This window comes from Convolutriloba macropyga, chromosome 9 (assembly GCF_964194025.1).
Source record: "Convolutriloba macropyga chromosome 9, txConMacr16.3, whole genome shotgun sequence".
NCBI lineage: Eukaryota > Metazoa > Xenacoelomorpha > Acoela > Convolutidae > Convolutriloba > Convolutriloba macropyga.
Window position 1 is genome coordinate 52,749,699 of NC_134476.1, and position 12,961 is coordinate 52,762,659.

Here is a 12,961-nt window from a genome sequence, read left to right on the forward strand (position 1 = left end):
AGATTAAAATCGGGTTGAAATGATAGAGGGGTTAAAAGATAGAGGGGTTAAATGAAACAAGGGTGAATCAATCTGGGTTAAATGAATATGGGTGAAAAAGCGGGACACCATTTAAAAGTAACGCTGAAAAACGCACAATTTTCGTAACTGTGGGGTATTTGGGGGCTTTGTGGACAACAGCGGCAACGTCTATAATTTTTCATCCTATCTCAGTTTTTCTAACCCTCAGAAGAATGGAACTTATTTAACCGTGGAAATTACATATAAACACTTTGCATATTTTAATGGTTAGCCTAATCAATATTCACAATTATGTTGCCTACAGAATTCATCACTTAGCACAAAATTTTTGCGCTAATTGTTTAAGAGAACTAGCATTTACTACTGGAATTACTTGAATATGTTCTCCTAAAATTTTTATCGGTAGCGAGCATTGACAAGTTACAAACTTCACGGTAATGTTTTGCAAAATTTTGCCGTTAATGCAGTGAAAACGACAAATTTTTGCGAGATTAACGTAAAGTTTAAGCATTGATCTTACATAAATTTAATAGTTTTACTTCATATCCCATAATTTTATTTTTTAAAAAACGCTGCAAAACTTGTCGATGTTAGTTAACAATTATTTTACATAATTTTGAAGAGTTCTGGCGTTGACATTGAACAAATTTATTGTTTTAAGCGTTGATAATATAAACCTTTCAAGCGTTCATCTTACAAATTTTTAGCGATTCCAAGAGTTGCTTTCACACAAAGTTAGCATTTTCTAGCTTTACCTTAAATAAATTACACAGTTGATCTGACAAATTTATTTTTGTTGCGATAATCTGACACAAACTCCCTCCAATTGATAATAAACTCCCTCCGTAATAAATTCAATTGCTAGTTCGTTTGACCAGCGCATGGCCTTTGTTTGTAAAATCCTTAACTCCTTTTCGACACTATTAATCCATGCGCAAATGCATTCCACACAATTTCAATACTTCAATGTTTTATTAGAATAACTAAACATTTTTTTTTCATTCACGAAGCTCACGTAGGCTACTGATACTCACCTTTTCTACACCAGCACACTCTTATGAAACCTAATTCACTCAACAACTGACTATGGCAACCGACAATTGACTTAATGCAATCCCAAAAGTTAATCAAGAATTAAGCGTTGAATTTTGGTAAAATCAACGCTAAAAAGCTTACGCGTTGAATTAAAGTATGATATACTCTACAAAATAACAAAATATGCAAGATAAACGCTAACAAATTATTTTAATTTCAATTTATATAGCGTTGACCTAACAGAAAAAATGCATACAGCAGCAATTTATTTTTTTTTGTTTTTAGCGGTGACACTTCGACATTGGGGATGAATTTACTAGACAAGAGCGTACGTTTTGCGGCATAATAAGCCTTTGAGTTACCTATTATTTAATTAAAAAATTATAAATAATTGAACATGTAGCGTCATTGGGAACTAATTAATTGTGTTCAACTTTTCTCTGGAAGCAAGAGTAAGTTTTTCAAAGTCAGGAAAAGCGGGTGACGATAATGTGAGACGCTTTGAAAGCCTATAAGAGCATAAAACGGGTTTTTAGAGCTAAGTTTTATATAGAACTAAATTTTATATAAGAGCTAAATATATATATATATATATATATCAAAACCTATGAGTCATATATATAAATATATATATATATATATATATATATATATATATACATAAATATATGTACATATATATATATATATATATATATATATATATATATATATATTTCAAAACCTATGAGTCATCTGTCAGTTGTGCAATTAAACGGTATATATGCAATTGACAATTCTTAATGCAACATTTATAAGGAAGGACGGCAGAATGCGAGCTACGATATATAAGACAAGGAGGCTCGGTAATGTGCGTACGCACATAAGGTTCCGACCCGTTCATCCACATTCTTGACTTAATTGGCTACTAAATGACGAAGAGATAGAAAACTTTCAAAAACATATATATCGTTCAATAAACAACCAATGGAATACAATAATGCCCCGCTAGCGGGCCGCAGAACGTTGCTGATTGATTAATAAATATCAAAGAGGACCTTAATAAATATCAAACAACAAACGTTATATACGACCAAAACTCGATGTCTATAATCAAAACCGACAATTGTCTGTAATCGACAATTGAACCTATACTTCGTAAGGACAGATATGGGAACTGTTCTGAATGTGACTGGTCAGCAGGTCGACAAACAAGCAAAGAGGAGCGAAGTTTACAAATAAATTTTTATTTTTGAAAACAATTAACTTCCCATTATTAATGTCATTACAAATCAACTGAAATCCCTAAAATGTTAATTTATTTCTCCATAAGAAGCAGAAATCCCTAGAATGTTCATATATATCTCAAGAGGAGACATGTTTTAATCCCATGTTAAATTGCGCAAAATTTCAAAGCCAATGTGACCTACAATTATTGTTAAAAATTTTTAAAAATCTTGTAAACTGTACAAATATATAAAAATCTCAAATAAATTATGAAATCTCGTAGTAACGTAGTAACAAAGCCGAATAAAATGTTTTAAGCCAAAACCGTTATAAAGACTAAATTATAGCTCAGTGGAAGCGGGTTGTGACCTGTGTTTACAGAGACTGAGCAAAAAATTGATCGAAAAACTAGTTAAAAAAATGACGAAGCCCGAAAACCCAAATATGTTTTTGGAAGCAAACATTTTCAAAACTCATAAGAGACTTAATATATCAACAAACAGCGATGCCTTGAGCTGAAATACCTCAGGAAGCCAAATGGGCCTGTTAATAAGGAGACTAAGTCACAATTCCACAAAATAACACCAAATTTATAAATAAGCCAAAACTTCAAACAATTTTACGAGATCACACTGTTCAAGGCACTATAATTATCAGATGTTGCCTGAAAGAATTGTGAATTGTCACTTTCTCCTCAGCTTAACATCAAACAGTCTTCCTTATAACAGGACTACGTAGATATGACAACAAAAAGAAACCCAAAAATTGAACAGTATAAAAATGTCAAAAATTCTTTTATGAAATTATTGGTCTAAGCAATCAGTCACAACGTATAACCAAGCGCGAAAAAAAATATTGGAATCAACAAAAGTAATTGAGACCTCTAATTAGTGGGATTGAGCTACAAGTCTACGAAAATGAATGCAAAAAATTATTTTTTTAATTCAATTCAAAAGTCATTTAACAAACAGCTATAAACTGAAATCTATAACTAGGTTGAGTTATTCGTCCTGAAGAAGCAATTGAGGCCTATTGCTATCAGGTAAATGGCGTACAACAACAAAAAGAATGACAAAAATTGAACAGTATAAAAATGTCAAAAATAATGTTATGAAATTATTGATCTAAGCAATCAGTCACAACGCATAACCCAGCGCAAAAACAAATATTGGAATCAACAAAGTAATTGAGACCTCTAATTAGTGGGATTGAGTTACAAGTCTACGAAAATGAATGCAAAAATTATTTTTTTAGATCAATTTAAAAGTCATTTAACAAACAGCTATAAACTGAAATCTATAACTAGGTTGAGTTATTCGTCCTGAAAAAGCAATTGAGGCCTATTGCTATCAGGTATATGGCGTACAGCAACAAAAAGAAAAACAAAAATTGAACAGTATAAAAATGTCAAAAATTATTTTATGAAATTATTGGTCTAAGCAATCAGTCACAACGTATAACCTAGCGCAAAAAAAATATTGGAATCAACAAAAGTAATTTAAACCTCTAATTAGTGGGATTGAGTTACAAGTCTACGAAAATGAATGCAAAAATTATTTTGTCAATTCAATTTAAAAGTCATTTAACAAACAGCTATAAACTGAAATCTATAACTAGGTTGAGTTATTCGTCCTGAAGAAGCAATTGAGGCCTATTACTATCAGGTATATGGCGTACAACAACAAAAAGAAAAACAAACCTAAACAAAAACAAAGAAGTCCATAAAATTTTGCGAGATAACTGTGTCTCAGCCCAAAAAGCATAAACTATATAACAAAATCACTGGATAGATCCAGATACGCTTTTTTCCAACGCTGTGCAATTTCCTAATTCCTTACTATGCTTTCTTTCAATTGAACTGGTAAAATAAAGATAAAATTCGACAAGGAAACAAAATATGGCTAAAATATGCAATTATGATTTTAAAAAAATTGAGGTCGATAGATTATGCTAAAAGAATTGAAAACGCGTAGTATCAGAAAAGAGACCATTAGTTGAACATAAAATCCTTACGGACATTAATTTATAACCCGCAAGAAATCAATTTCTGCCTGTTTTTTACTGAGACTGTGCCCAAAGTTTAGAGAAATAAGATAAAAAAAAATAGTTGCAAAGTTCAAAAATTAACCAACATTTTTATTAAAAAAATATATTCAAAGTCATAACAGACATTAGATAATCACTGGAAAAGTTGTCTAGGTTCATTTATACCTCCTAATATATAGCTGGACTTTGGATTGGCGACATTATGTCATTGGGCTACAAAGAAATAACAAATGAAAGCAAAATTCAAGAAATCAATAAAATTTTTAGAAAAACAATTGGTCAGAGCCATAAAAACCATGAGCATAACTCTGATACCGAAAAATAATCTCGTTGGGCCTCGTTCTTTGTAAATAGTATCAGTCATTAATGGAACCCTGATTTGAAATTCTTGGCAGTAATTCACACAAACCATTATATAGCGGAATTATTTTGAAAAGAAAGTTCGCACCCCATTAAAATCTAAAATTTTTTTATCGTAAAGATCCATAGCGTGATCAAGATCCCTTTTTACTCCTTTGTTCAAATGATTGCGAAATAGAGCAATTTTTTAACAAACTTTTTCTTTTTGTCAAGAGAATAAGGGCGCATTTTGTATAAATATCGAGTTTAAATTTGCAAAGACTGGCAAATTTGTAACTTCAGAAGACTCTCAAAGCCAGTGGAATTGTACTAACTTGTTTGTTGATTTCAAAAGAATATGGCCGCAGTTTTAAGGTATCTATTTCCAGCAAAGATAAAGCAAGTGGTCTAAAAAAGCAAATTTTGGTGCTAAATTTGGTCCGGAAAAAGTCAGACTTTTCAAAAAATTATCATAAATTCTATTTAAAAATCGAACAATTCAGCAAACCTCCTCTATCTTTAGAGATAAAATGAATAACACTACAGTTGACAATTTGAACAAATTTTAGCAAAACCGACGAAAATGAGGTCAAAAATACCGAAAAAAACGGTGAATAAACACAGCTGAATTACGTCTAATATTTACAAAACTTTAAACATCGATAATTCCCTATAAAAAACAGAAGTTGAAAAAATCTTTTTTGTTCTATGTTCTACGTTGAACGGGCGTTTTAAGGATACCACTCATAACTCTCTACAATGATTATATCGATCGGCCAAAATTGTCTGAACAAAAAAACCCATTTGAGTATATAGTTCCTCCCTCATTAAAGTGGGTCGGAACAATAAAGGCGCACCAGATATGAAACGGTATTCAAATACGGGTCTTAAAGTATAGGGTACTGAAATAGGACCTCGCAGATACTTTGTTTCACACATAAAGAAACTTTCAGTTGTGAATTTTTTTGCCCTTTTCGGGGGACCCACATCTATTATACATGCACCCTTGGAACCAATCAAAAGATAAGCAAATGGGTCGAAGGGCTTAAGTTGTGTGAAAACCGCCAATGAAAATACTTTGTGAAACTGGTGAATACATGGAACTGTTGACGGATAGAATGAATCTTATCTGTCTATAACCAGTCGTGGTTAGAGCATCAGAACCCTCCTATTGAAATTTTTGGGGGCATACGTTGGCTCAGTATCAGCTTCATGCGAGTTTTTCCTATATGATTACTAATCAGCATTCACTAGAATATATATATATATATATATATATATATATATATATATATGTATATATATATATGTATATATATATATATATATATATATATATATATATATATATATATATATATATATATACACTTTCCATTGATCTTTTTCATTGCTTGAAAACAGTCAATTTGTTTAGCGCATGCATAAAGAACATTTTAACAGCTTTAGATGGAAATAGGTTAGGCAAGTGATAAAACCATCAAATGACTCTGGAGGCATTACTGGTCACAACAGAGCTTTTAATTTAGTTCAAATTCTCACTTATTTCAGTCTGATGGATTTCACTTTCGAAAACTTGTGGTACACTTACAACAATCGGTCAGTGTTGTCCACAGAGGCTTTTTATAGCCATTTCGTGGATATCACTGACGACTCAAAATGATCTACACTGACAAAATTGCGTCAGAAGATTTTACAAAGCATGAAGAAGCAACTTTTCATTCTTTAATTCCAATATATTTTCTAATTCACTTATATGTTTAGTGGATGATTAAATGCACAAATAACTCATCCCCCCTAATCAGGATTAATTTATATAATCACGGGTGATTAATTCTGATTTAAGCAAATCATGATATCCAATTGCTCAAATTGTGAATTCTCATTACATTTGCCATTGAAAAGCACTTCCGCTAATCCCTCTGTGTATAAAATGCGTTAGTGGACAAGACTGACTTGATCTCCTCAAAATATTTCAATCCAGGCCAATTTAGCGAACATAAATAATTTCCACAGAACTATTGTTTTAAGATTGCGTGTGAAATTCATTTTCACAAATCGGTCAACTATGCACGTTCTGGGGGTCGTCTGTACAGCCCACTAATGGAAAAAATTTAACTTGCACTTTTTAGTTTTTCTTAAATGCACTTAAATGCACCCTGATGTTTTTCATTAAATGCACGTATTATTGCTCAATATTAATTTCTTCATTTAATCATGTATTTTGCCATATTTGCTGATTGATTTGTGTGAAGCGCCATGATTTAATGATTACTAACCCTAATTGAAATTAAAGTCATGTAAAACGGAATTGATGTTTTGTGTTTTTGATGTAGCCTGAAACAAAACAGGGAAAACCATCAAACAGCATGAAAACAAGGTAAAATGACTGAATTCGACCATGGATAGGCCAGCGTCGAGTTCAGCACTATCAGCCTCCACCCCTGTAACTTTACGTTTTACAAAAATTTTTCAGACCAGTATAAATACAGACTTAGGGTTGTAATTGCTCTATAGAATAACACTTGATGAAACTGATGGGAGAGTGAAATTCTCAACGCATAGAATCTTATCTGTTTAAAAAAAGAGTTGTGTTTCGAGCGTCAAAAATCCTCTGGGGGCAAATCAAGGTGTCTACTTTGACTCAGTAATAGCTTCAAATGAGTCGGTCTACACGATTAAAAATCTGCGTTGCCCCAAAACAGCAAGTTTTCAACAATCAATTTCAATACTTGAAACTCTAAACTTGACACTAAACATATATAGCTTTCGAAAACCTTTGTATTAATAATTTTTGCCGTTTTAAAAGACTTTTGAGAGAGAAAAGCTTAATCTCGTATCATTGATTCTGCCTCATTCATGTAATTGATTATATGCACCCACAATCCCCGTCTCTGACTTCATTCATTCAAAAATACTTCGCATCAGTCTCCATTACACACCCATGGTTCATGCGTATAGGGGGAAAGAAGGCTATTTTTGTAAATTTGGCGTTTCACCAGTTTTCTTTTAAACTATACCTGCTTGACGATGACAAATTGCGTCTTCGGTGTTTTTCCTTTCACCATGGAAGTCAAATCAACCCGCTGCGGATGACGTAATAATAGTTTCGTGTCTGCAGGAAATCATTTTGCAGTTTGCATCTGAGAAGTGAAACTAGCTATGGTAGCAGCTGATAAGCTTAGATATGCACCTTAAAAGGAATCTTTGAGCAAGGCATTTTCATTGTTCCCTATCCAGTCCGTAATTGTCGTTTGTTATCTTCTAAAAAGGCATTTGTTCATATGCCGAAGATGAGGCAAACAGTGACTTGCCTCGCTTTTGCTGTTTTTGCAGTTTTGAATTTTTTCCAAAATAGCATAATTGAAGCGCATCAATTCATTAACCGACGGTAGAAAAAATCAAACCATCGCAGTAGTGGGTAAAAGGTGCTGTCCAAGCGCATTTCAATTTTTTGAGCTGTTTTTACATAGTAAAAACTCCTCAAAAAATTTTCATGCACTTGTTCGAGCTCCTTCCCCCACTACTCTGTATACCTACTACTTGCTTATACCCGCATTTTATTCACTACTATATATTAGCTCTATATTCAATCAAAAAATCAATTAAAACCGAAACTACATCACAGAAGAATTAGCTTATTTGAATATTATACTTATAAACATGCCCTCTGAATTGTTTTCTAGTATGAACATATCTATATCTATGAAGATAAATACATAGTCTGCATTTTCTATTTCTAAATCTATATAATGATATATGTTTATAAACATTACACATACTACATGCTAGATTTTGATCAGGATCAGAATAATGATATCCCAAATGTTCTATATAATCTTTCACCTTAACAATATTTTTACATACATAACAACAATATTCTAATTCTTTACAATTACTACAACATTCTTTCCAAGACTTATTTTTACACTTATTGCATTTCATTTTCATTTTCGAAAAATTAATTTTTCCAAAATTTTCCCTAATAAATAAATCATGCCTCAATCAACTAATACTAGTGTCATAAACTTCTGCGACGTCTGTAATTTATCCTTTGAATCAAAGAAGGGTTTATACAGGCATCAATCATACGATCTCAAACATAGGGAACTAATGGAGAAAAGGCTTAAGTCCGAAGAAGAAGAAATCTTGGAGAGGGTGTATAATTCGGATGAAGATAATTATATTATTAAAACTAGGGCTAAAGCTGAAACCAAGACTAAAACTGATATTATTAAAACTGAAACTGAATCTGGCATAGATATAGCTAAAACTGAACCATGCTGGGTTAGTGGCTATAAGTTTAAAAATCAGATTGGTCTACAAACTCACATGAATAAACACATGAGAGAAAGTGTTATCTCAACTGATCCAATCTTTGCTAATCAGGGAACCTGCCTCGCAGATAATTATATATTAAATCAAGCTTTAATCAAAGACAGCTATATATTACTAAGCCGGGTAGTTATATTAATGATATTAATGAGCCTATAGATTACATATTAGATGGGTTTAAACTACTTAAATCATATAAATATAAAATTAAGGCCAATTGCTTGTATAAGAAGAGAGGAGAAGAAGAGATTAAGACAAGTCTTATAAACTTTAGAACTGATGAATATATGACTAAAGATCATCGACTGGATCTAAACCAATGGCTAGATAATACTAGAGAAACATATGAGAGTTATGGCTATGTTTATGAGTTTCTTGGAATAACTGACATTCAGCTAAATATAGAGAGAGAACTAAACCATCATTAGGATCATTTATCGAACTACCACCAAATCTAAGAACTAGAACAAAAACTAACAAAAGCTATTTTAAATATTAAAAGTAATAAATTTAATTGCTTAGGATTATGCATTACAGCCGCATTATATCCTGTGACCCAAGATGCAACTAGAGAAAATAATTATATTAATAATCTATCTAGTCGATGACTGGGAATATAATGAAACTGCATATGATTATATAACAAAAATCCAAAATGAACATAATATCAATATTTGATTTTACAGGCTACTCAAAATAGTAACATAGCAAAAGTAGAACTTTGTAAAAGATAGACAAAATGTTAGGATTCTAGTCTGTAATGAACATTGTGCTCTAATTAAAAATGTAGAACTATTACTAGAAAGACTCAATACCAAACCTGCAAAGTTTTGGTTTTGTGATAATTGTACCTATTGGTTTAGCTCTCAATATAAATATGAAAATCATGAATGCTGTGTCCTAATCAAACCAAAGATTGTTTGCCCTAAGTTATAACAAATTAAATTCAAGAATCAACATAGACAACAGAAAGTGAATAATGTTATATTGAGTGATATTGAATGTTACATGAAAGGAACAGATGAAAAGATTGGTAGCAATACATATAAGATATCTGAACATGCACCTATTGCTAGTGGTTATAGTTAGCAAAGATGAGGTATATAGCAGATCCACGAAGTGGTTGCCCCAATCAGCGAAGCTGTTACACCAATCAGGGAACCTGCTTCGCAGATCATGCTTTGGTCCAGACTGCATCAAAGATTATGTTAGAGATTTATTAGAAATAGAAAAAAACATAGCATTAAGATAAACAAAGCAATGCTATTCACAGAAGAAGATGAATTGTATCATGATGCTGATGATATATGTCACATTTGTAATAAAAACTGTGTTGATAAAGTTAGAGACCACTGTCGCCAAACAGGTAGATATAGAGGCCCAGCATGTATTATTTGTAACTTAAACTATAAACATCAAAACTTCATTACAGTAATATTTCATAATGGAAAAGGCTATGACTTCAATCTATTATTTAATAAGATATTTAAACAGAATAATAGCAGGAGAAGAATTGATATCTTGCCTAGTACTAATGGCAAAGCTAGAATGTTTAGAGTGGGTGTATTAAAGTTTATAGACAATTACAGTTTCTTGACAATGTCTCTTGATAAAATGCCAAAAGCTTATAATGTTAAAAGTAAAACATTATATACTTATGAATACTTTAAAGATGAGAAATAATAATAATAAACTAGGCAATCTATCAATTCAAGACTTTAGATCATCACTAACAACTAAGTTAACAATCCAAGATGAAGTAGATGATTTTAATAATTCTAATAGTAATAAAACAGGTAAAGAATTTACATTGGAATATATGGAAAATGATATATTCATATTAGTACACTGTATTGGGTTTGTTTGTTAAGTTAAACATGAATACATATAAACTCAATCCTCTACATTATATTAGTCTACCAGGCTACAGCTTCGATTGCTTCCAAAAACTAAGCAACGTTGAACTAGACACAATACAAGATGAGCAAATACTGAAAGACTTCATTAGTGCAATGAGAGGTGGTATATGTGGTGTTATGGGTGATAGGTATATTAGAAGTCAGAGTCAGAGTCAGAGTCAAAGATCCATATGGTACATCGATGCTAATAACTTATACGGTTATGCACTAATGCAAGAGCTACCATATAAAGATTTTGAGTACTCCAACGCAACCCTAGACAAAGTATTAAATACTTCAGATGATAGTGATTACGGCTATTGGCTTATCTGTGATTTAGAATATACTAATGAATGTAAAAAGAGAACTAGCAACTTCCAACTCCTACCCCATGGAAGACAAGTAGAGAATAATGAACTGGGATACAAATAAAGACCCCCAACTTCATCGAAAAGCAAGAAACCAATATTAGATCAGAATAATAAATATGAATACCCAATACACTATCGGATGTCAAAGTTTGTTGTTAAGATGGGTATAAAGGTTACTAAAGTCCATAGAATAATTAAGTTTGAACAAGATTATATAATTAGAGACTATATTGAACTTAATACTAAAATGAGAGCAGAAGCTGAAACTGAGCCTGAGAAAGGTATATTGTAGTTAATAAATAACTCATTGTTTGGTAAAAGTCGTGAGAATCCATGAAAGTATCTAGAAGCCAAGATCCTAACTAATGATTGTGAAATACTTAAAGCTGTTAGTAAACCAACATAAAAAGATGTAATTAGATATGAAAACGATACTCTAATAGAATTCTATAAAAAAGAAATAAAATATGATAAACCCATACATCTAGGCTCTACTGTATTGGAGTTAAGTAAACTCCATATGTATAAATTTTATTATGACGTACTGAAACTATCGCTAGAAGTCATCAACCTTCACTATATGGAGACGGATAGTTTTATTTTAAGTTGTAGTAGAGGTAATGTTGACAACGAGGACATGGACTTGTCTAATCTAGATCCGCGAAGCGGGTTCCCCAATTTTCCTATAAAATCAAATAATAAAGTCCCTGACAAGTTTAAACACGAGCTAGGGAGTAAAATAATTGAAGAATATATGGTATCAAAACCCAAAACATATGGTATAAAGAACTATGGCGCAAAAGAGAAAGGAATAAAAAAAGAAAGTAATGGAAAGCACGAGGAATATCATAATGCTCTAATAGATAACTAGGAAAGGACAGTAGAGGAAACTAGGATTCAAAAAATAGGAAGTTGTATGACCACAATTAAGATAAGTAAAAGATATTTAAATCATTTTGATGATAAAAGATTTTATGTAAATAATATAAAAAGTTATCCCCTAGATGAGAACATGTGTTTTTTCAAAAGAGGTTTATTAAATAAAATCAGCCAACAGACTTCATCTGCGCCAAACCGACGGACTATGGTAAACCCAGCACTGATAAACAATTTTAAAGAATTAACAATTGAGGAAGATAGAAAGTTTATTGAAGCTGCTATTAAATTATGTAATGAACTGTGATAATTATTTTTATAAAATGACTAGGCTAGATAAACTCCTAGAATTGAATAAACTACAAAAACTAAACAGAAGAAATAGATTAGAAGATGAATTAAAACAACAAGAATATTATGGTGAAATAGAAGAGTTATTTGATCCTCTAACTAAAACTTCAAATACTAATAGTGAAATACTACAAGCCCACCAATCACAAACAATGGAAGCAATCGGTGAAACCGCTTCTCGGATTGGTCAAACTGCTGCGCAGATTTGTGAAACCGGTTTACGGATAGAAGACAACACATATGCATTGATAGCTTTAGAGTTCTTTCCCATTCAACAAAGTGGTTTCTCTATCAGAGCGCCTATCACATTACCAGGTTGAAGGGCAAGTTATATAAACTAAGTAACGAGATGCTTGATATTCTAGCAGATATGAGAAAACAAACGAATACTCAATTTTGATTAGTCCCATTCAATGCAAATAAAAATGAGTTTACAATTAGTAATGTGCCCACTCATATAACACCGAATGGTATAAAACTAAG